The sequence below is a fragment of the Diadema setosum genome, chromosome 5, assembly GCF_964275005.1.
Source record: "Diadema setosum chromosome 5, eeDiaSeto1, whole genome shotgun sequence".
Classification (NCBI taxonomy): Eukaryota; Metazoa; Echinodermata; class Echinoidea; order Diadematoida; family Diadematidae; genus Diadema; species Diadema setosum.
In genome coordinates, this window is record NC_092689.1 from 37,676,469 (window position 1) to 37,700,883 (window position 24,415).

The 24,415-nt window shown below is 37.3% G+C and overlaps 1 protein-coding gene across 1 annotated transcript in view; it reads left to right on the forward strand.

Moving 5' to 3' along the window:
- The first annotated feature begins 7,841 nt into the window (after positions 1–7,841).
- Positions 7,842–24,415, forward strand: part of LOC140229351 (zinc finger MIZ domain-containing protein 1-like) — a 288,520-nt gene continuing 271,946 nt past the window's right edge. Inside the window, exon 1 of the mRNA XM_072309636.1 lies at positions 7,842–7,968. The gene's annotated coding sequence lies outside the window, so the exon portion shown is untranslated. The remainder of the gene's footprint in view (positions 7,969–24,415) is intronic.

Genomic DNA, 24,415 nt, shown 5'->3' on the forward strand with positions numbered 1-24,415 from the left:
CATAAAGTGTGTAAAGGAGGGACATATGATTTTTGTTCTAAGGTTGTTATTAAGTCATCAAGCACAATGCTCTACTATATTTTATACACCCAAAATAAAAGAGCTCATGAATGTAGTAAGTTGAAATCTAAGGTAGATCCTGATATCTTGTAAAGTACCCTGAAAAAAACAAACAATGAAAACAAATTTCAATCTGGTTTTTGAAATGGAGCATGAGGCAGAGAACCAAAATCCTTCATTTAGAATGATGTTACTTATTTATACAAGTAGTGAGATTGGTGACAATTCTAGGAAGATCTGTCCTATATGTATGGAAGAAGGGGAACAGGGAGGACGGGCAAAGCTTTATATCATGGAAACAAGTCCCTCAAAGGATGGCCCAGTTTAGTTCCTCTGCAGACCCTTTATTTTTGCATATTACCAACTCTCTATTTCTGGCCAGAATCTCATTTGAAGGAAGAAAATGGAAGGAAAACAAAAGGAATGTTCATGAAGGAGAGTCTCCCCATTGTGTTTCACAGGGCCACAGAGTCTTTATCTCATGTGTAATCACCACGGAATCCCTTGATATCAAACCTGATGCAATGCAATATTGTTTGAGATTGCTCCTTTGCTTTTCATCTGTTGAGAATGGTAAGGGTGTTAAGTTGCCACTAAAGCCATAGTGTTTGTGACACCTTAAGGCCCTTATCATTCTCAATTGACATTTTGTAATAGAGAATAGATATCATTCTTCCTTCGTAAGTGGCAACCATAAGGGTATTTGTTAGCTGTCATTGGTTGTGCAATACTGAAGTGAAACCCATGCAAGTGCATATCAGACAATGTTACATGTTCTTACTCTCCTTTGTTTATTTCCCTGCCCCCTTTTTTTTTGCAACATTGCATTTGAGCACATGACTATTACTGTCTTCTTATTAGCATTTGAGAACAACAATGGCTTTGGTCCACAGTGCCTCGAGACAAAGATTTTTCCCTTCTTGTTCGCAGCTGTCGGTATTGACAGTGTCGGGGATAGAACATTTTTCCCAAGCAAGGCTGAAAAAGTTGCCTACAGACGGAAAGATGCAACACCCAGAAATCCAGGGGTGGCCTGATGAGAAGAAGGGGAAAATGTAGGCCAAGGGGCTCGGTAGAGAGATGGAGGGAGTGATAGCCAACGGCCGGTCGCTGTCGCGTGATGAATTGGTTTCGGTCCACTGGACACATTTATGATATGCACTTAGTACGGAAGATAATATCCACTGCTCTTACCATAAATCATTCCATTTTTTCGTTTTTTTTTTCTTTTTTACCTTAGTTTAGCATTCATGTCCACTCTTCATTTGCTGAGCTTTGCTTTGCTTTTGCTTCATGATCTGCCTCTCACCTCCCTCTGAATTTTCATCCTGTGCGGAGAAAGTCAACCCCCTCTGCTCCTCCTAGCCCATCTTCCACTCCGTAATGTCTGGTTCATTATTTCTCAATATTCTTCACTCTGATTCAGGGTTTTTTTTCCCCCTTGCTTTTTGTTTTTGTTTTTGTTTTTGCTCTTAAGGTAACTCTATGAGTAAGAAAAGAATCTTGGCCATTTATCGTGGAGCAAAGGGTTGCATGAGATTGATGAATATTTTACGAGATTGAAACGATTTTAATTGGTTCACTGAGACAGGCCATTTGTACTCATTGAAAAGGGATGTTTAAAGAACAGAAGAGAAAGAGTGAGAGTGTGAGAAAGAGAGGTAACACCAACTATGACTTTTTGTATATATGTCATATTTTTCATGGGATTTCATTTCTACACATTTTGTGAGTTTAGCACTAATATTCATGAATTTAATAACATGCAAAAATATTGGCTCTGATTCCAACAAAAATGCAACATTCATATGAAAATTTGTCTGTTTGTGACTGTACTCAATTATCACAAATTTAACTGTAAAATGGTCAGGAAATCCTGATTCGCAAAAATTTGGTTTGCTAATGGTGTAAATGTTACAGTATTTCAAAGCAAACAAACTAATGATGCTTATGGATGCACAGTGGCAAATCAAAACAAGCCAGACGTGATGCACATGCCAAGAATAAACAAATATGCACTCAGTGAATGCACAGACAGCTGCTCCAAATTTTCACAAGTTGCAGCTCTTCTGACTAAAGTCAACAAAATGTATGAAGTCATTTGGTGGGTTGATTGTGAAAGCTCTCCATACTTGTCAGTTGCCATGTTCAATTATGAAGAATCCGTTATTTTCCGATACTTTCCTTTTGTAAGTATTTGGTGTATTCTTTTCAAGAAGTGCAGTAGTTCGTTGGGGGGGGGGGGGGGTAGAGGGTAAGGTGAATGTATGTGTACTTCCTATAGTGCTCACTTTCATTTCCCAGTACCATGACAATTACAAAACCTCACTGAAGATTTTCCAGCAACTGCACATCATTCACCCCGTCATTGTGAAACCTAGTTTCGATACTCACTGTTGCTTACATGAATGTTGTGTGCCTGCAACCTAACTGCTCCATTGTGTGACATTCAGAATAGATGTATTACCAGGTCGGAACATATCAGGATATTCATGTTACATGGCACAGCATGCATTGTTTGTGACATACCAGTACAAAGAGGTTTTCTGTCACAGTGCATCAATCTTGGTACATGTAGAGCTTTGTGACAGACCTTCCAGAATTTCCAACAAAATATGTTCTTTTTCCTTCTGCATTGTTTTGAATTGAAAATGAATACTTCATACAAAATTTAGAAAAATGCAAGTAAATATCCCTGTGCAAGTCCATTGGTGAGCATAAAAGGTATCATCCATAATACCAGCCTTCAGTTGTGTTTGATTTGTGCTTTTTTCCAAGACTCTCATTTTGCTATGTCATTACTACCGTACTTGAATGTTCGATCTGTCCATTACCCAATGAACCTGCCCAGAAACCGTGTTATCTATGCAAATGAGGGACTAACATCTACTAAAGCTGCTGTGTTTTGATGTGGGAATTCATTGCCCTGGCAGTGTCACAGATGATGGTCAAAAGTGGGAGGTCTGTATAATAAAAGCGGGCATCTCATTGGCCTGGAGACTAGGTGGCGACCTAGTGGCGACTTGAGTCTTGCTGGTCCCAGAGACGTCTCTGCGACATCTCTGCAATATCTTTTGGAGACTAGCCTAGTTTCCATTGGGTCACAAGAGAATTAAACATGTTTGATTTTTGGAAGACCTTTTCCAGTTTCCAGCTGGTTTCGGAGATGTCTTCGCAATGTCTCCTAATAGTTGCAGCCCTTGTGGGCACTCATGACAACTTACCAGCGATGGTGTAGAGATATCGGTTAGATGTTTCCTCAACTGAGTAGTCATCTCGGAGACATCGTCACAATCGTGACGATGTTGCGGCAATGTCTCCATGACTTCAGGGCGATTAAGTTGTCATGTTGCTTGGAGATGTATTGGAAGTTTTCGGGTCGTCTGTCCGTCCATCCGTCCGTACGTCCGTCCCGTTTTGTTTTTGTCGATATCTCAAGAACCGTGAGGTGGTTTTGCATCAAACTTGGTATGAGGGTATATCCTTGGGGGGATGATACTTTGTTTGGATTTTAGGGTCACAGGGTCAAAGGTCAAAGGTCACAGGTTATTTTATGAAAAAAAAAAGGTTGAAAATTCATGTTTTTCTCCATATCTCCCAAATGGTTCAAGGTATCTTCATGGAACTTAGTATATATCATGCTTGTTCCAATGGGCAGTGATTATCTAGGGAAGTTGGGGGTCATGGTTCAAAGGTCAAGGTCAACTCCTCAAAATGTCACTACTTTCCTTATATTTATGCAATGCCTGAAGGTTTCTTTTTTTAAAACTTGATGTATGCATGTATTACCCAATATATATTCTGTGGGAAGTTTCGTGCCAAAAGGTCAAGGTCAAAAGGTCAAAGGTCAAATGAAAGTGCTGAATTGCACTTTTTCCTCCATATCTCAAAAGTAACTCAAGGTATCATCATGAAACTTACATATTTATGCATGTTCAACCTAACAGTGATTCTCTTTGGAACTGTGAGGTCAAAGGTCAAAGGCCAGGTTTAGATAATGCTATTTTCCCATTTGATACTGAAATTATACTTTTTCTCAATACCTTGAAAATTACTGAATGCATAAACTTATAAAAGGATCAAAAGTCAATTAAAAATCATCAGTTCCCCAAATACCTGCACTCTGACATTTTAATCATTCATCCAATTGAACCTAGTTCTAGGAAAGTGAACATTCAGCACATTTGTGGCAAACCTGTCATTTTGATATTTTGCCAATTGTGTGAAACTGTCATCACACATTGTCAAGACATTGTACTATAGACCTATTAGGAGAACCATGCATTATGGCGGAGGCATATCAGTCGCTGTAGCGATATATCTAGTTAATCTTAAGATATGACATATAATCATCACAATGATTGGCATTTCCCAAAGTGCTTGTGGCTATATGTTGTAAAATCACTCTGTGTGGAAAGTGTGATCATCACCATAATTATTCAACAACAATGCAGCCAAGGTCTGCCTTAGCTCTGTAACTGAATTGATTCCACGGAGTGGGCAATTCGTGGGGCTGTGTACCGCATTATCTGTCCTCCCCATTCATCCTATTCCTCCAGCGGATTGCCTACAGAAGAATGTACAATGTCCCTCTGTGTGTGTGTGTGTGTGTGTGCGTGTGTGTGTGTTGTTGTGTGTGAAGTAGAAATTTAAGCCAATACAGCTAATTTTAATGTGAGGCCAGCAAAATTATTGAGACATGAAAGACAAAGAAATAGAGGGAAGGGGTGTGGGGGGGGGGGGGGTAGCTGGGAGTAGGAAGACGGGATAGAGGGAGGGAGATATATAGAGGATGCAAGGAGAATATTGACTTTCTAATTCATCATGTGTGGTTTAGAATGTTTAAAATGTTAGGTAAAGGAAACATATCTGTAATCAATAAAATGTTGATGGACATGCACAATAATTCTAACACACCTCACATCCGCGATGCCAGACAAATTGGTTTCTCAGATCGTCGTCTGTCTGACAGTCTGGCTTTCATATGTGCAGGATCTTGGAAAATATTAATGATTTTTCCACAAAAGATGGCGAAAGCACATATAACAGGACAGTATTGATTATTATGCTGGGAAAACGTCCAATTATAACATCAGCACTTAAAGGGCAGGGGTAAATTATAAAGTTTTGCTAATTAACTACATTGATGTGCATTTGAAGGTTATACATATGATAGAATGCTTAAAGAAATTTTACACAGAGAAAGTAATCTGTAAATCACTATCATCGTGACTAGTCTATGATTACACAATTGATGGCAAGGGAAATGACACAGACAGAAGGCAGGTAGCCATATCTGTTGAACACAATAGTGAGATTAGAATGTTCCTCATCAGACTGTCTCTTGAGGAACATGATATTGAGATGAGACTGATCTTCATTGGGCCCAAATCTGATTAAAATGGAAAAATCCTGGTGTAATTGAATAATAACCTCAAGAATTATCCATCAGTACAGCGTCCTAGACATTTATTTGGTGTTCTGTTCCGGACCGGTTCTCCTTCCAGATCGTATACGATCCTCTCTTCTTCCTCCACCTCAATGCCACATCCATCCCACTCTACGACCTCCCTTCCCTACCCCTCCCCCCCCCCCACCCACCTCCAGTTCCTCATCCTCCCGCCATGCTCACTCGTTCATTATGCCGTAATTTGAGCCGCTCTGCCATGGAGAAGATAAGTCATTGAGGTGCACTTGATTCCGTCACCGCCATCCCATGTTTATATCGGCACCTCGGGCAACGTCTGCACGGAGGGGAGAGGCTGACAATGCTCAGCACATCGCCCGAACAAGACACGAAACATCATGCAGTGTGATGCAATGCATGAGTGATAGGACGGGGATAGTCATTAGTGCGTGCCGTCAACACTGCTCACTGCGGCAATGGAGAGAAATGCTCTTTATTGTGCAGCCTCGCTGCAGTTAGTGGATGCATGTAATGTATATAGGGCTGCCATGACAGAGGCACATTTTGGAGCAGTAATGAGAGTGAATTCACATTTTTTGACTTACAATGTATGTGCTTATGGCATTAACACCTATATTTTACTGTCTACAAATTACTGTTCACACTCTTGTGTACACACATGCATATGCATGCACACAAAATCAATCTTTTTTTTTTTTTGGTAGATCAGTATATCAAATGAGATGTCACTGTGATGTAAGTGCAGTTTTATTTCGTGCATTAGAGGCATACATAGATAAGAATTAGCATTAATAACTCATGCACTTTTTGCAAAGGAATTTGCTGTGCACTCTCTGATGAAGGAATTATCTCCACTGTGCATCAATCATGCCCTGGGTCTTTGTTTGGAAGATCATTTGCCCATTTAAAATGCTACCTGTTGTCAGAGATTGAGCTATGACAGGTGCATTTTAATGAATTGAAGCATCAGTATTAATAGATGTAAAAGAGGAGTATTCATCACAGTGTGTGATAAAATGCCTTGCTTTAATGATAGCTTTACCTTAGCCATCTGTAGCTCAGCCTTGTATTTTACTGCGATAGAAAAGGGTGTCTGACATAGTATATATAAGATAAAAAGAAAAACATTGGTTACTTATAGTGTTTATTTTGACATGAATAGCATTTAAAAAAAAAAATATGAATAGAGTATTGTGAATGGCAACAATATCCTTTAATTCCTGGATAGATCTAATGGAGGGAGAGTACAAAAATTAGAGTCTGAAATAAATAGAAATAGAGTAACATAAAGAGTTGGAACATTACAATATTGTAACTTCAAGTAACTGAAGTCATTCCTTTAAACCAGGAGCAAGAGCAAATTAATAGAAGAAAATTTAATAAGAATCTCATCTTGATATCTTAAAAAGTCTGTGTTTAGGGATCATTAACAAAAACCTGTTCGTTTGAGACAGTGTTATCTTTGGAAGTGAAGCAATTTCGATCAGACCTCTAGAAAAAAAAAAAAGATGAATAAACAAACACTGGTATGGTGTTTAAATTGTGTTCTCTGTGGTCAAGGGTGAAGGGTCAAGATGAGTCACCTGACAGACTGTGTAATGATTAGCCACTGCCACCTGCTAAGTCAATAAATTAGACAAAGTGAGTGGCATCAAGATGGAGTAGTTAAAGCACCGTGGGACAGATGGAAGCGTACATCATATGGACAGATTTTTTTTCCTTTTGTTTTGTTTTGCTTTAAGACTAAAGTTTTCCAAATGTGGCAATGTGAGATCAGTCTTTGTTTAGGCAAAGTTAGACAACAATTGAATTTCATGCTGAAGTCCAGAATGCACATAATATGAGAATGGATATATATACATATAAAAATAAAAATGTGTTTTTTTATTTCCTTTAGTATAGAGTGTGAACATGTACAATAACATTCTTGTTATCTGGAAAAGAGGATACAGTAGTCCCATTCAGAGCCATACAGACATGCTATCCAAGGGAGCTCCTCCACCAGATACAGCTGTGTTGTAAACCCTGCAATATCCATGATTTCTTATTATAGCCATGCAGCAAATATCACCTTCCACCACATGCCTGTTACTGCATTTGCGAAGAGGTATTCTTATCTCATTAACGTCATCCATATCATGTGTACCATCAAGATAAACTGTGTGTGATCTGTGTCTACTGATTCATGTAACCAGCTGCAAGTGGCATTTGACTGGAAATTGTGTGCACGTAAAAAAAAAAAAAAAATACATTGAATTTAAATGCGAGAGAGAACGAGCTGTGTCAATGTTAACATAAATGAGACGCATGATATTCTCCATATTTCTCATGTTGATAATAATAGGTGGATTATCACTCTCTCAAGCCACTCACAGCTGGGAGACCATGAGATGCTAATGGGCGCGTGTAACTAAGTGTTCATCGTCTATTACCCCACCGTAGAATAACACTGAGCAGGCAGACGTGAGGGGAACCGTGCGGTGAGTGGATTTATTGGATTGCCATGCTTATTCTAATTGATCGTTGTGCGTGCTATTCATTTCCTCGAATCCAAGCTTTGCAACAAGTCACAAAAGGCCTTACGCGGAGTGACAGGTATTTAGGAAGAACGAGATTTTGATAGATAATGCATAAAATCAATGATTAATTTCACTTTAAGAACTCTAAAAGTACTTGGTGAAATAATGACAATGTTAATCATGATCTTAACATTTCAATTAAAATAAATATTGGTTATGACAAAAAGCAATAACTATTTAGATATCAGCTAGTGCATCTTTTTAGAATATAAGATATCTATACTAAATTCTATGCAAAGGAAATATGTAAAGGTGACAGCATATATGTACATGTGGATCTCTTACAATTTTTTTTTTTTACAGTCACATGCCATAGATGGCTTCATAGTCGTCCACAGGATAACAAATTATAATGTGGATATCATATTCCAATCATCTTAGATGTTGTGTAGTATCTCTTTAGCCCTCTGATTTTGGTCAGAGTTTTGTATACCTGTGATGTACATTTTCTTTGGGAGAGGCTGCCACATACAGGCAGAGATCCCAACTCTCCCACTTTGAGGCCATTTCTCTTAAATTTCCTGCTCTTTCACTTCAGTTTGAATTTCTCATGTTCTAACTGTGCATCTCCCACTTGAGATGGGTTTTATACCACTTAAAATGTATTACATCCAACTTAGAATTGACCTTCCTCATGCCCAACTTTGCTTTTGTCATTCATATATTAAAACATTAGGCTATTTTAGTGCTTTCAGACACACCAAGTTTTAAACATGTATTCATTCATAAGATACATCAATTGATATGGACCTTTTAGACAGAATGTCCAGATACTATACTAATCATACGGCAGCATCAGACCTCACACACTGTCGTGTTTTATTAGAAGCTCATGAGTATGTATGAGTCTCTCCCTTGAACAGTACCACAATTTTGTGTAGATTTTGTGCATTGTTTTTACATTGCGTCCACTTCCATTTACTGGTTCGCAGTAACCCCAGGGCATGCTGTGAATAAGCCTCACCTACTTGTGTTACATGTATGAATATGACAACATGCAGACATGAATAAATGCTTGAATAGGTCATTTATCAAACAAAACTCAAACTATCATTTGATATATGATGTACATTCATAATTTATGACGTATCAATATACGGGCATTCAGACATATCTATTTGTTGTACATCCATGCATCATACATGTATATCCACACAAGAACTCTCTAATGTGATCGGGATAAGATAGCATCAGTGAACATCTACAACCCTAGAGTTTCCATATGGCTCAAGCAAGCCCTTGACCCTGGCCGCAAGAGTTGTCACATTTCGTGATATATTGCACACTTGTTTCTGCAGTTGGAGGGTCCAGTTTGCTAGGGGGCTCAAGCTAGAGAATCTCCCATTTGCAAGATGTCTGTGGGTGGAATCCCTGTCGGCCTCTGTGTAGAGTTAATTATTCTTTATTTTTGGCTCACCTGATTATGCAAGTAGATCAGTAAAATGTTTTCGTAGTTTTGAGAGTCATATACAAAAACAAAGAAAGAAAATAAGATGTGTCAGTCCTACCTGTTGAGCAAGTTGTAAATGTTTACAGTTACTCATGGTGACTTCATCTTATTATATTATAGAAGTTCTCATATAGAGTAAAATATCCCGTTTGCGGCAGTTCAAGCATTGTTAAGGGTTTTTCCAACTTGTAAACAAATCAGGCAAATTATTTTCAACCATTTCATATATCATAGACAAGATTATTCATTAACGCGATTGTTTTCATGAAAGAAATGTACCATTGACCAACGCAGTTTTCATGATTTACCAGGGCAAAACCCGGCACAATTTTTGCCGATAAGGGCGATATGCGACGTAATATTTCTGCTTGCGGCACGATGTACAATCCCTATGCAATACGCGCGTGCTCCGCGATCTTTAGCTGAACGCCTTCACATGTCTCGCGAACATTGCGTAAGCGCCAATTCCCATTGCGAAAGCACGTGAAAATAGCGTGCACACATGCATTGGCCGTAAACAAGATCGCAATTCTGGCGGTATTGTTGATGTCTTTCTCGTGTTTTTCTCATTTTTTTTCGATGGTAACATCCACTTTCCGAAAAAAATGGCGGCCCACATCGGCTCGCGAAAGTTCTATTTTACGTGAGGATATGTTTTCAAAATCCATGAACATCGAGAAAACGACAAAAAATCCAGTTTCTTGGACCATTGTTTCTTAACTGTTATGTTAAGAAGTACCGAAAATTTCATTTTGGATGCGATATGTTGTCATTTAGGTGAGAAAATTTCACTTTCGTCAGAGATCGTGCCCATTTTATCGGTTGATTTTTGTTGATTGCTAGTGTGTTATGTGTAGTGTGCATGTAACAGTGCAATGCTGTGTTTAGCTGTATATTGCCGTGTATGTTGTACCTGCCGCGAACGGCTGCACGGCCGCTTACTGACGCAGTTACTCTAGTGTAAATATGCTTTTGTTAGATGAGCATTATTCTTAAGGGTGTGAGTAAATGGTGCTCAACTAGACAAGTGTCTCTATATTTTGTGCCGAATTCACACACATACATACTTGTTTGCCCAGGGAGGTGAGACAAAGCTCACTTCCCTGGTTTGCCCAGGCAAGTGGACATAGTGTAGATACAATGAAAGTATCATATTTGCACACCTGATAAACACAGGAGTGAGCCCTCTGGAGACCAACTTGTGCAATGACCATACTGCTCAATCACTCTCCTGTACATAATTTCCCATCAAGCCTTGTGTGAAAAAAAAAAAAAATATTAGATAGCCTTGATACAAAGAAAGTGTCTGTAGGGGTGGGGGAAGGTATTCATTGTACATAGTGCACTGATTTTGTTTGAATATTTTTTTTTCTTTTTTTTAGTTGAAAGGTTTGCTCAGCTCTTTTTATGCATGCTCTCAGGAAGAGTGCCTATCATATTTTAAAAGAATTATTCTTTTTGTGAAAGATTACATGGTTTTTACATGAAGTCATGTGCAAAGTTAGATTGCCTCTGAATTAAATGGAATTCTAAGTCCAGCCTCTGAGTTTGGTGTATTTGTTGAAGAATTTTCCAACTGCGATCTGCTGATTATCTAAGTGTATGGCTTGTTCAGAACCAGTCCTGAATAAACTCAGGTTTGCTGTATTATTATTTGGCATTGTGTTATCAATATAACTTTGATTTCTCATATCCAGTGGAAAAATGAAGAACAAATTTCATTCTCGTAACATTTTTACTATAATTCGAAATATCTGATATAGCTCATCCCTTTTCACTATGTTCAGAACATCTTATATGGGTTTATACCATCATGAGAAATTAAAGGACAAGTTCACCTTCATTAACATAAGGATTGAGAGAATGTAGCAATATTAGTAAAACACATCATTGAAAGTTTGAGGAAAATCGGACAATCCGTTCAAAAGTTATGAATTTTTGAGGTTTTTGTGCAGTCACCGCTGGATGAGAAGACTACTGCAGTGTATGATGTCACATGCGTACAACAATATAAGGAAAATATAAAGAGAATTTCACAAAATTTCATCTTTTGAAAAAAGTACACATTCCCTTGACTCGTTACTGACATATGTTATGGGTAATATTATTCCCATTGCCTTTAGAAAGAGGCAAGTCAAGTGCTCTTTTATTATGCGAAAAAAGTGAAAATATGTTGAATTTTCTTTACATTTTCTTTATACTGTTGTACTTATATGACATCACGAGCCTTAGTAGTCTCGTCATCCAGCGGTTCCAACACAAAAAAATTTAAAAATTCATAACTTTTGCATCAATTGTCCAATTTTCCTCAAACTTTCACTGATTTGTTCTACTAATATTGTTGCATTCTCTTAATCCTTATGTTAACGAAGGTGAACTTGTCCTTTAACTAGTTATTCATGACCGTTTGGTAGCTGTTGTGAACTTCAACCCTTGCAGCAAACAGGATAAACAATGCACACTGACTGTTTTAAATTTTTGTAGTAAGCTATCTATGTATTTATCCTTCAGTCTAAGCAATGGGGAAAACATTTTTACTTCTAAAACTTTTATAACCAGGCAGCAAAGAGAGTATGAATTTATATTTTGTCTTGCCTAAGATATGTAAACTAGTTTGAGTAGTTTTATGTAATTTTTTATTTGTATTGTATATGTGATCTATTATGTTATGTATACTTGTTTTTATTGCACTTACTAACTGAAATATAGCAGTGGCTGATGTTAGTACGATGAATAAATAAAATGAATAAGATGAATTAGATCAATTTGGCAACTGTCAGACAAGCTCAGCTTGATAGCTTTTTTGTTGCCAATGTAATTTCCAATTATAATGGACACCAAACTTACTACTCTTTGATATTATTACTTTAATGAACATGCATGTCAACTGTATTCACTGATTACTGTATACACCAAATATTTCGCGAGGTTTTTATTTTTGCGAATTTTGCGAGGTTTTTATTTTTTGTGAATTTTGCGAGTCAGGTGCTGTTCGCAAAATTAAAGACACGCGAAAATATTGACTCTGATCCCGATGTGAATGTGATGTACGCGTGTACTCTTCTCCGTTCAGTACAGGACTCCACGATCGCGAATTTAACCACTCGCAAAATCGTTGAGAATTCCTGATTCGTGAAAATTTAGACTCGCAAAATATATGGCGTATACAGTAAATCATTTCAAAATGAATGGATACTCGGGATAGGGATAACATGAAGGTGGCTTAATGAATGTTAGAATTGCTATGTGTTTAATGACAAGTAAATTTTATTGTATTGTGTACACATGTGTGATGTTCATAACAGTGACACAGCGTGATAGATTAACACTTAAAGTGACTCATTACCCTCTCATTTCTCACCATGCTATACATTTAAATCTCTCATAAATTAAAGCTCTCCCTGCATACCTTTTTACTGTTCCTGATGAGTCAAGTAATCTTCAGCTCAGAGGCTGAATATGACATGCTCTGTAGGCCAATCAACTGAGCCATGAACAGAGCAGTTAAAAGAGAAGGAGAAGACACGTATCGGACCTGAATCCCATATAAAACATTCATGCTCTCTTGCCAAGAAGATCAAACATTAGCTATCAGTGTAGTTGTGTTGGATCTGTAGAAGCAGAAAAAAAAGGGCCTAAGGTAATTTCAGGAAATGCATGAATACCTGTATACATTTCTTTACTTTAGCAGGAACTAGCTTTTGATAAATCCTCCAAGCAGAAGATTATACAGGGATGAGACATCTTGAAAAGTAGCTTTCATCATTTTAAAAAACATTTTGAAGAACTCAGAAAGGAGCTGTATGTTGTTTTCAAGAGCTACATTGTAACCTTTTTTTGCTTGATAACACAACATGCATAACATTCTTTTCATGCTTAAATTCATCTTCATACAGGCTAAGATGTCTTTTTCATGTGAAGGGGAGCTGGAAGATGTCTTGAATATTGGGATTAAATGAAAGCTTAAACATGAATACGAGCAACACACAATTAACCTCAGTGCAAAGAGTTTCAAGTTCTTAATGTACATGAAGGTAAAATGCATGTAATGGATTAATCTTTATTTGGTTATTAGACAACAAATGAACAAAAAAATCAGCATACATTGAAATAAGGTCATCTACTTGTTCAACATTGCAGAGATGTTTAGACCTGCAATGGATGGGAGGGGTAGATGACTTTGTGGAGACTTGGTCATCATGCATTTCTTATGAAGTTATTCTTAAATAATCTTAAATGTATAGGAAAAAAAAGTATAGGAAAAAAACCAACTGATGTGAATCACTGAGTATTTTTGTTGTCGTAGACATACATTGCAAACAAATTTCATTTTTGTCTTCTTTCTTTCTCTCTCACTCTCACATACACTCTGCTCTTATGGGTGGTAATTATATGTGAGGTATGTTACAGGTGGTTTAAGAAGATGCTTACATCTTATGCGTGCTGAATGAAACAAGCAAACAAACAAGCAAACAAACAAAGAGATAAACAAAGAGAGAAAGGTTGGCCATCACTCTTCAATATCTTCCAACTTCTAGCCCAGATAGATAAACCTGATTTTTTGATAACGGGATTTATCTTGCAAGGTATCACAAATCCACTTGACTGCTTGCCAAGGGATACTAAAAATCACTGTGTGGCAAGTTCAAATGAATGAACACTCGTCCGTGTCAAGTATTGAGCCGAGGTCCAAATGGGTATGTGGGCAAGTAAGAGATATGTTTGTTGTTTGTGTTGTAATATCCTGAAACTTCAAAGAAAAAAAATGGCCAAATAGAAATAATTGACAGTGTGATGTTGATTTACCATTACAACAACCCCATATCTGTTAAGGCTGTACATTAGTTGAAGTCAACAGCTTGTGTAATGTTATGTGTAGGCCCTAGTAATTGACTCGTACATTTTACCCATTGAGGATGGTTGATTTTGCTATACAACATGCATTTCCCATAGATGCTTGCCTGAGTATACACGGGACTTGTCCTCAAAGGGTTAATTCTAGTTGACAATGAGAGGGACATTGATGAATGGCATTCACAGCATCAGACAGCCAAGATTATAAGTGTGTTTTCATGACATTGTCGATGATTACAGATGTTTTGTAACCCCCCCCCCCCCCCCTTGCCAGAATGGTTGGTCCTTTCTTCTGGTTGAACATACTGCATGATTCTCTGCTTGATGGTAACCCTACACAAATCTGCCTGTCTCAAGAGTAATTGTCGCCCTGGTTACAGAGCAAGGCTTCGTAGTCATGGTGATTGTAAATAAATAAGTGACAACTGTTGTGATGTGACTGGTGTGGAAGGAAGCAAGTCAGCAGGTTACCTTGTTAGGAATGGAGGGTTCAGCTGACTCTCTTGACAGGGGTGTTTAATTGGGCATGAGGCTGGAATGTGTGTATAATGTGAAGATGAAAAGAATGCTGCACACAAGGTACAAAAGAATGAGAAATGAAAACATTATATTAGGAGAAATAGCAAATCAAGTCAATCAGTTCTTGGTAATGTGTTGTGTATTTTCTTCTTCCTCTTCTTCTTCTTCTTCTTCTTCTTCTTCTTCTTCTTCTTCTTCTTCTTCTTCTTCTTCTTCTTCTTCTTCTTCTTCTTCTTCTTCTTCTTCTTCTTCTTCTTCTTCTTCTTCTTCGTCGTCGTCTTCTTCTTCTTTATCATCATCTTTGAATTTTTGTTGGTTGAGAATGATAAGGGCGTTAAGTTGCCACAAAAGCCATAGCATTCAAGGCACCTTAACAAGAGAGAGAGTGAGATTGATTTGAATGAACAATTTTTTATCATTATGATACTTGGAGAAGTAAGAACAGAGAAAAGACAGGACGAAAAAAATGAATGGTTGAGAGGACAGAAGAAGCAGCGTATAGAGAACACAATAAAATACCATATGCTGAGAAGTCTGCCGTAATAATATGTCCTCTCTGATACTACACCTACATGAAAACCGAGTCTCACCTTTTTTTCTCTCTCTCTCCTTTTTTTTTTTCTCCTGTTCGTTAACACCACCCACATCTGCCCAAGTAGATCATTTGAAATGATCCGGCATGTACCATAATTCCACCACACTTTGGCAATCTGATAAAGAGACGTGGAAGAGGGCTCTCCAATTTGAAATTAATATTGAAGAGGAACTCAATCTTATAATTGGATTTTCAGCCCCGTCTGTGCCCTGTGGAACTTTAACTTGCAACTGATTGATAATGCACTAAAGAATTGCCCATGCATAATTGATGCTCGCCAAGACCAAGGGGGAAAGACAAGAGGATGGAAAAAAAAAGGAGTCACCTTCTATCCAAATTGCTGTGGCTGAGGTCAAAAGATCTAGGATAAGTGGAAATGATCAGTGTTGTGGCACGCATGTGGAAAGATTTTATGACATTGTACGAGTATGAATATAAACGTTCTGCTATTCCAAATAGTGACAAAGATGCCACCTTCATACACTTTCCGTCAGAAACAGACCATTTATTAAAATGTATAAATGACTATATAGAAATATGTTCTTTTTTCACAATCACAAAAATTATTTTGTACCTTAGTTTTGTGATTGTGAAAAAAAAAAATTCTATGAAATCACCAATCAGATATATAAATGACTGTGTGCTTTAAAACATTTTTGTTTTGTGCAGAATTTGTGATTAGTTTGTTTTCTATTTCTACATCTTTTGTTTGCCATGTTTACTACTCTGTTGAGACGATTATGAAATCCAGTCAGAAACCAGACAACTTTGAAAAAAAAAGGAGAAAGAAGTACTGTACGAGCTGATTTTTATTTTCGCGAATTTCGCGAATCGCCTTTGAACCGCGAAAATAACAACACGCGAAAATAACAACGTGCGAACGGTAAGTACAGTTAGACCTCGCAACCGCGAAATTAACAACACGAGAAAATGTCCTCCTAGTAGCAATTCGCGAAAATATCTGTACGCGAAAATTTCAGCTCGTACAGTAGTACATTTAGTGAGTTTCTCAAGCTGGATTCCAAAGTGAACATAATTGAAAACAGACTGACAAGATACAATATGCAGGCTCTTTCTCATTTACAAATGCTACTAGAATGAAAGTTGCAAGATTTCTGTACCTACTTAATGAAATCAAAATATGTGTTATGCTTGCATATCTCCAGCTTTTAACATGTATGCTGAATTGTTGTGTAAGCACCTATACACTACACAAAGTCTACTTTTTTAAAAATTCAGATTGAATTCCAATATTAATCTCAATGGTTTTCAATTTCAGTTTGTCAATTTAACGGAATGAAGATTTTTTTTTTCTTTCAGAAACAGTTAATGGAATATGTTCAGTTACCCTGAGCAAATTATATCCCTAGTTGAAGCCTCTTACAAGAATGTGTGTGCGTTTATGTGTAGATGAGTGCATGTGTGCATATGTGTGTGTATATAGATGAATGTGTTAATGTGTTTGGGTGTGTGTGTTGTGTGTGTGTGCAAGGTTGCTGAAAAGCCAAGTGCACTTTGCCCCACATTACACAGTAAGTCAAGTGCAACATCTATTTGATTTCTGCACCCCGTGAGGAAGGATTTCTCCACATGTCCCAGTTCTCAGGAGTTTTGAGACACGAGGAAGCCATGAGAGGGGTGAGGAGCACAGGGGAAAGGGGTGGGGGTATTTGGATGATGGGAGGACTAGGGGAGGGGATTAGATTAGGAGAGATAAGATGTATGTTGCAGTGGCCATCACATCTCCCACACACCACAAAGGTATTTGATTATAAATCCAGAGGTAAATTAACCAGTGTTGTATGTGGCTTTGTGCGACTGATTGGTTTCATAATGCTTTTGATCAAATATTATTTCATAGCCCCTCCCCCAAGGTCCCTTAAGTCATCAGTATGGTAACACTATAATAACTCAATTATCCCATGATTCCCCCCCCAAAAAAAATTATTGAATACTCAACTAAGGAATTATTGTATACTCAACTAAAAAATTTGAAAGTAGAAAATGAATTTCAGACTTACAGAAAATTAGTATTTCTTGCAACCCACTTTATTGCAAACTGCATAATATGCATGTACTAACCTGCTGCACACCGCAAATACATAGCTACTTCTTTTTTCCTTGAGGCTGATAAATTTGGATTGTAATATTTCTCAATCCAGCAAAGATAAGCTTTGTATAATGTTCTGTCAGGCATTCACTTCAAACAATCAAAAAGAAAGAAAGAAATAAAGAACAAAGAGAGAGAGAAAAAAGGAGCCTCAGCACCTGATTGTTGTAGTTTATTTTGTATGGCACGTTTGAATACCCATCAGTATTCCTCATAAATCATATTGTGGCAGAACAACACCATATGATTGTTTCTCATGACCCCAGTCTACAAGTAACCCTGTTTCCTCTTCTCACATGGGTTATACACTCTAGTCTTAAGTTCAGGCTCAAACTCTTTTTGATACATTGGTATGTATACAGACTGACACTGTAATGTGGCAAATCTGAAGGCTGCTTTCTTAATTACTACTAGGGGTCTAGAGATATCTCTAACTCTTCAGCAAACAAGTTGATTATTTTACTGTTTTGGACGTGATACAATGCAGTTAAATTTGTGGGAATATTTTTTTTATTTTTTTTATTTTTTTTTTAAATGATCATATGTTATTTGAGTGTGTATCATCCTGTGCATTGTGTGAGAGTGCTGTTTTATTTACTGCAATAGATGCATAAAATGCTGGATAGACTTCAAGTTTAAAGCAATGAATTACTTTTAATTGAACAATGTGCTTTGTTTCAAGAATAAAGCTATCATTGAACAAGGGATTGAAAAAGTAATTCATTACAAAATTTGTGTACACATTTGTATCTACAAGCTAAATAATAATCTCTAGTTGATATTTTTTGCAGTCTATTTTAACTCTTTGCATGACCCCCTTATTACATGGAATATTGCATCTCATTTTAGTAATGTGCACTATCTTCTCTCCTGTAGTGACTTTACTCGTAGTCCTTAACAGCTTTCATACACTATCAGTTACTTCGCTATTTACCTGGACATAAAGGCCCGAATTCACAAAGGTGGTACGAATGAAACCATGGTTTAAACCATGGACAAAAACCATGGAGTGCCAAGTGTCGCACAGAATATTTCGTTACGAAATTGGTTATTTCATCAACAAAATGACCGTTTCGTTAACAAAATTTTGAAGAAATGTTCATTTAGTTACAAAATGTTGTCATTTCGTTATGAAATAACCATTTCATCGACGAAATGACTGATTTCGTAACGAAATATTCCATGCGACACTTGGCGCTCCATGGTTTTTGTCCATGGTTTGAACCATGGTTTCATACATGTACCACCTTTGTGAATTCGTGCCCAAAAGGATATGGAAAAGATTGGGGATTGCATTTTTTTCAGGGCAGTAGTATCATAATGGTGTCATTCTCAAACACTGAGGCTTTCTTCCCCCTTATAGTGCATGAAAGCTATGCATCAAAGATTAATATTCAATGAGAGAAAAAGAATTGATAAATACATATAGGGTATGAAGCAATAGCATGTGAGATGTTGTACAAACATTGGTTAATTTACCTGTTGAGGACGAGTCACGAGTATACTCGGGCAGGTGTATGTGGGAAATGAGTGTTGTAGCAAAATCAGTCCGTCCTCAACAGGTTAACAGTAAAGAGCTCTTCTGTGCATGATATCTGCTTACTTAAAACCTCTATTTAATGTTCTAATGTTCTCTATTCATGTTGGTTATTTTTATCCCTAACTCATATTTTAGACCTACGTTTGTACTTTGAAGCATTACAGCTGATGTTTGTGTTTGTTATTTCTGTGTGTTTGTTGTTGTTGTTTTTTTGCAAATGTGTTAGCAAGGGGCATTAAAGGGGATGGCTAGTAACTGATCAGTGGGAATCAGTGGGAATGCGGGGGGGGGGGGGGGGGGGAGGGGGTTATTGTTCCAATCCTTGTGGGATTCATTTAAGAGTACATTATATATCTATTGTTGGGTGAAAATTATCTGCTTCAGAATGGTCTCATATTCAAGTAATGTGCAGTTCAATGTTTCCAGGTTAGCATGCCTGTACAGTGACGGGGGGGGGGGGGGGGGATCGTTAACGGGCCGTTATCGATCGCCCCGTCACTGTACAGGCATGCTAACATGGAAACATTAAATTGCACATTACTTGAAAATGAGACCATTCTGAAGTAAATAATTTTCACACAATAATAGATATATAATGTACTCTTATCATGTTGTAGAGCTTGATTTTCCCATTATCATGGAAATTTCAAATTATCTTCATTTTCAATGAAGTATTAAAAATCTAACTAGACTCGGAATTTGTCAACACTGACAAATTAGGTGATCCGATTTTTTTTTAATCGATGATTCGAGTCCTGATCGCAATAGGCATGACCATACAGGTTTCATCTGTGTTTAATGACATTGGCCGTGTGATGTTGGGATTCTCATTTAGAAAAGAGAGTCAGGTCTGCCATCTTAGGTACCAAATTCGGTATACACTATAACGAAGATACAGAATAAAACATTTATGACCTTTGACCCTACTTTACATACCCAAGATGGTGTTCATAACAATATAATGTACGTGACATGAACTAAACATGTGCAAAATACGGGGGTAATAGGGAATGTCTTTCTTGAGTTATTGCAAAGAAAGTTGCAGAAAGAAAGAAATATGAAAATACATCGAAGCTAAGCTTGAATTTTAACGAAGTTTTTCGACGTGATTTCGATGTTGTATGAAAAGGAATGGGCAGAGTAACGATAGCGCAAAGTCTCAGCTACAACATATTAAAATCTGGGAGAAATTCACCGAAAGGTAAGTGAGATAGTGCTCGATAAAGACAATCATGTCAATTTTCACATCTAGACAAATTCCCTCCCATAGAGTTAATACGTCATAACGAAGATAGAGAAAAAAGTACATATGACCTTTGACCTCACTTTGCACAGACAAGATGGCATCTGAGCAAAAAGTGGTTATCTTGTGAAATGATTCTTGTAACATGTTCTTTACGTATGCAAAATATGGGAAAGATAAGACATGTATTCACCAAGATACAGGATGAAACATTTTTGACCTTTGACCCTAATTTACATACCCAAGATGGCGTCTGATCAAGTAGTTGTTATTTCATGAAATAATGTACGTGACATGAACTAAATATGTGCAAAATATGGTGGTGATAGGGTATGTTTTTCTTGAGTTCTTGCAAAGAAAGTTGCAGAAACAAAGAAATATTTTAATACATCGAAGATTAGCTTTAATTTCAACCAAGTTTTCTGACGTGATCCCGACATCGTAAGAAAAAACTGAAGGTACACTAACGATAGCCCAAAGTCTCAGCTACAACATACTAAAATCTAGGAGAAATTCACCGAAGCATAAGTGAGCTAGTGCTTGATAAAGATAGTCATGTCAATTTTCATTTCCAGAAAAACTGCACTCCCATAGAGATAACACGTAAACTGGCCAAATTTGACAAGGTTACGTTCAATCCATTTTTACGAGGTGATAACGTCATCCAAGCAAAACTGTGTTATTTTATTTATGAAAGACTATTTGATAAGCTACAACATACCGAAATCTGGGCCAAAATCGGCAAAGGATAATTGAGATACGCTCGAGTGACCTTGAAATTTGATGACGTCATTTTGGAAATTTACTCTTTTTATTTCATTAAGAAATTTTATATCTTTTAATCATTTTTTCAGCATGCCACCCCATGAAATGACATGTACATTTCATCAGCTTTCAAAATATGTAAAGAAAATGGGGGGTCACCGTCCATCCTGACTAGTAAAATCGGGTTTAAAATTGGCGGTTTTTTGGCATAGTTGCACTGTATATCGCCATTGACGCGCGCGCGGAATTTCAACTTTGACGGGCCCGCATGACGTCATATTGAGTTGGATTGATTTGAAACTTGGTCGAAATATTCCTTAACATTTCAGATATCCGATCGGAGTGAAAAACGGGAAATTTCTATTGCATATAAGCTGTGCGTGCGTATATGCGCGCGCGCGTACGCGTCCGTCCGATTTTTTCAATTTTTCAAAAAATGCTCCAAATGGTCTGAAACGTGTGCAAACGTGAGCTAGATTGGAGCATACAAATATTTCAACGCGCGCGTACGCGCACGTTTTAAGAGTACAGACGAATTTTGAGAACATGAGTAGAATCACCTTGATTCGAACTATATGTGAGGTAAATTTCATAGAAAAATTCCATTCCATTAATGAGATATGAATGAGAATGTGTTTTCATATAATGACGTCATAGTGACGTCACGGTCGACTGATCACTATAATTTTATTACATCTGTCGTCTTTTGGACATGATACATATATGGTATAATTTTGACATTGATAGGATCAGGACTTTCTGAGCTAACCTCTACACAACATTTGAGCAGAAAGAATTTTTTGTGACAACGGGAAGTTTAACACTAGACTCGGAATTTGTCAAGACTGACAAATTAGGTGATCCGATTTTTTTTTTTAATCAATGATTCGAGCTTTCACCTGAGATTAGGGACATTGGTCGTGTGATGTTTGGATTCTCATTTTGAAAAGGGAGTCAGACCTGCCATCTTGGGTACCGAATTCCGTATACACTATCAAAGAAGCAGAATGAACTATATTTGACCTTTGACCCCACTTTGCACCCCCCAAGATGGCATCTGAGCAAAAAGTGGTTATTTTGTGAAATTATTCTTGTAACATGGTCTTTGCGTGTGCAACATATGGGAAAGATAAGACATGTATTCACCAAGATACAGGATGAAACATTTATGACCTTTGACCCTAATTTACATACCCAAGATGGTGTCTGATCAAGTAGTTGTTATTTTATGAAATAATGTACGTGACATTAACTAAACATGTGCAAAATATGGGGATGATAGGGGCTGTTTTTCTTGAGTTATTGCAAAGAAAGTTGGAAAAAGAAAGAAATATGAAAATACATCGAAGATAATCTTTAATTTCAACCACTTTTTTGGACGTGATCCCGACACCATATGAAAAACAAAGGGGACACGTACGATAGCGGAAAGTCTCAGCTACAACATATTAAAATCTGGGAGAAATTCACCGAAGGGTAAGTGAGCTAGTGCTCGATAAAGACAATCATGTCAGTTTTCACATCTAGAAAAATTCCCTCCCATAGAGATAACACGTCATAACGAAGATAAAGAAAGAAGTACATATGACCTTTGACCCCGATCTGCACAGACAAGATGGCATCTGAGCAAAAAGTGGTTATTTTGTGAAATGATCCTTGTAACACGGTCTTTACGTGTGCAAAATATGGGGAAGATAGAACATGTATTCACCAAGATACAGGATGAAACATTTATGACCTTTGACCCTAATTTACATACCCAAGATGGCGTCTGATCAAGTGGTTGTTATTTTATGAAATAATGTACGTGACATGAACTAAACATGTGCAAAATATGGTGGTGATAGAGTATCTTTTTCTTGAGTTATTGCAAAGAAAGTTGGAAAAAGAAAGAAATATGAAAATACATCGAAGATAGGCTTTGATTTCAACCAAGTTTTTGGACGTGATCCCGATACCGTATGAAAAAATGAAGGGCACACTTAAGATAGCCCAAGGTCTCAGCTACAACATATTAAAATCTTAGAGAAATTCACCGAAGCATAGGTGAGCTAGTGCTTGAAAAAGATAGTCATGTCAATTTTCATTTCCAGAAAAACTGCACTCCCATTAAGATAACACGTAAACTGGTCAAATTTGACAAGATTACTTTCAATCCAATATTACGAGGTGATGCTGTCATCTAATCAAAATGTTGTTATTATATTAATGAAAGAGCATTTAGTAAGCTGCAACATACTGAAATCTGGGTGAAAATTGGCCAAGGATAAGTGAGATACGCTCGAGTGAACTTGTAATTTGATGACGTCATTTTGAAAATTTGCTCTTTTTATTTTATTAAGAAATTTGATATCTTTTAATCATTTTTCCAGCATTGCCAACCCATGAAATGACATGTACAACTAATCAGCTTTCAGAATATGTAAAGAAAATGGGGGGTCACCGTCCATCCTGACGAGTAAAATCGGATTTAAAATTGGCGGTTTTTTGGCATTGTTGCTCTTTATATCGCCATTGACGCGCGCGCGGAATTTCAACTTTGACGGGCCCTTATGACGTCATATTGAGTCGGATTGACTTGAAACTTGGTAGACATATTCCCTGACATTTCAGGCAGGCGATAAGTGTGAAAAAATGGGAAATTTCTTTTGCATATGAGCTGTGCGTGCGTATATGCGCGCGCGCATACGCGTCCGTAAAATTTTTTCAATTTTTCAAAAAATGCTCCAAATGGTCTGAAACGTGTGCAAAAAAAATTTGAGCTCGATTTGAGCATACAAATATTTCAACGCGCGCGTACGCGCACGTTTTAAGGTATAGATGAATTTTGAGAATATGAATAGACTGCGCTTGACTTGAAATATATGTGACGTAAATTTCATTGAAAAATTCCATTCCATTAATGAGATATGATTGAGAATGTGTTTTCATATAATGACGTCATAGTGACGTCACGGTCGACTGATCACTTTGATTTTAGTTCGATTGCCGTCTTTGGGAGACGATACATATATGGTATAAGTTTGAAATTGATAGGAAGAGGACTTTCTGAGCTAATCGATGCACAACTTTTGGGGAGAAAGAAGAAAAAGAAGAAGAAGAAGAAGAAAGAATCCGTACAAAAACAGAAGGTGATCCGAGAGGATACTCGGATCACCTAATTCACAAGGGTGCTATTTTACCTGATATTTGGGACTATGCTTACATATCTACCCACTTTTGATTAAATAAGCTTTTTATTGTGAAGATTGATTGTTTTCATTTTCATTTAC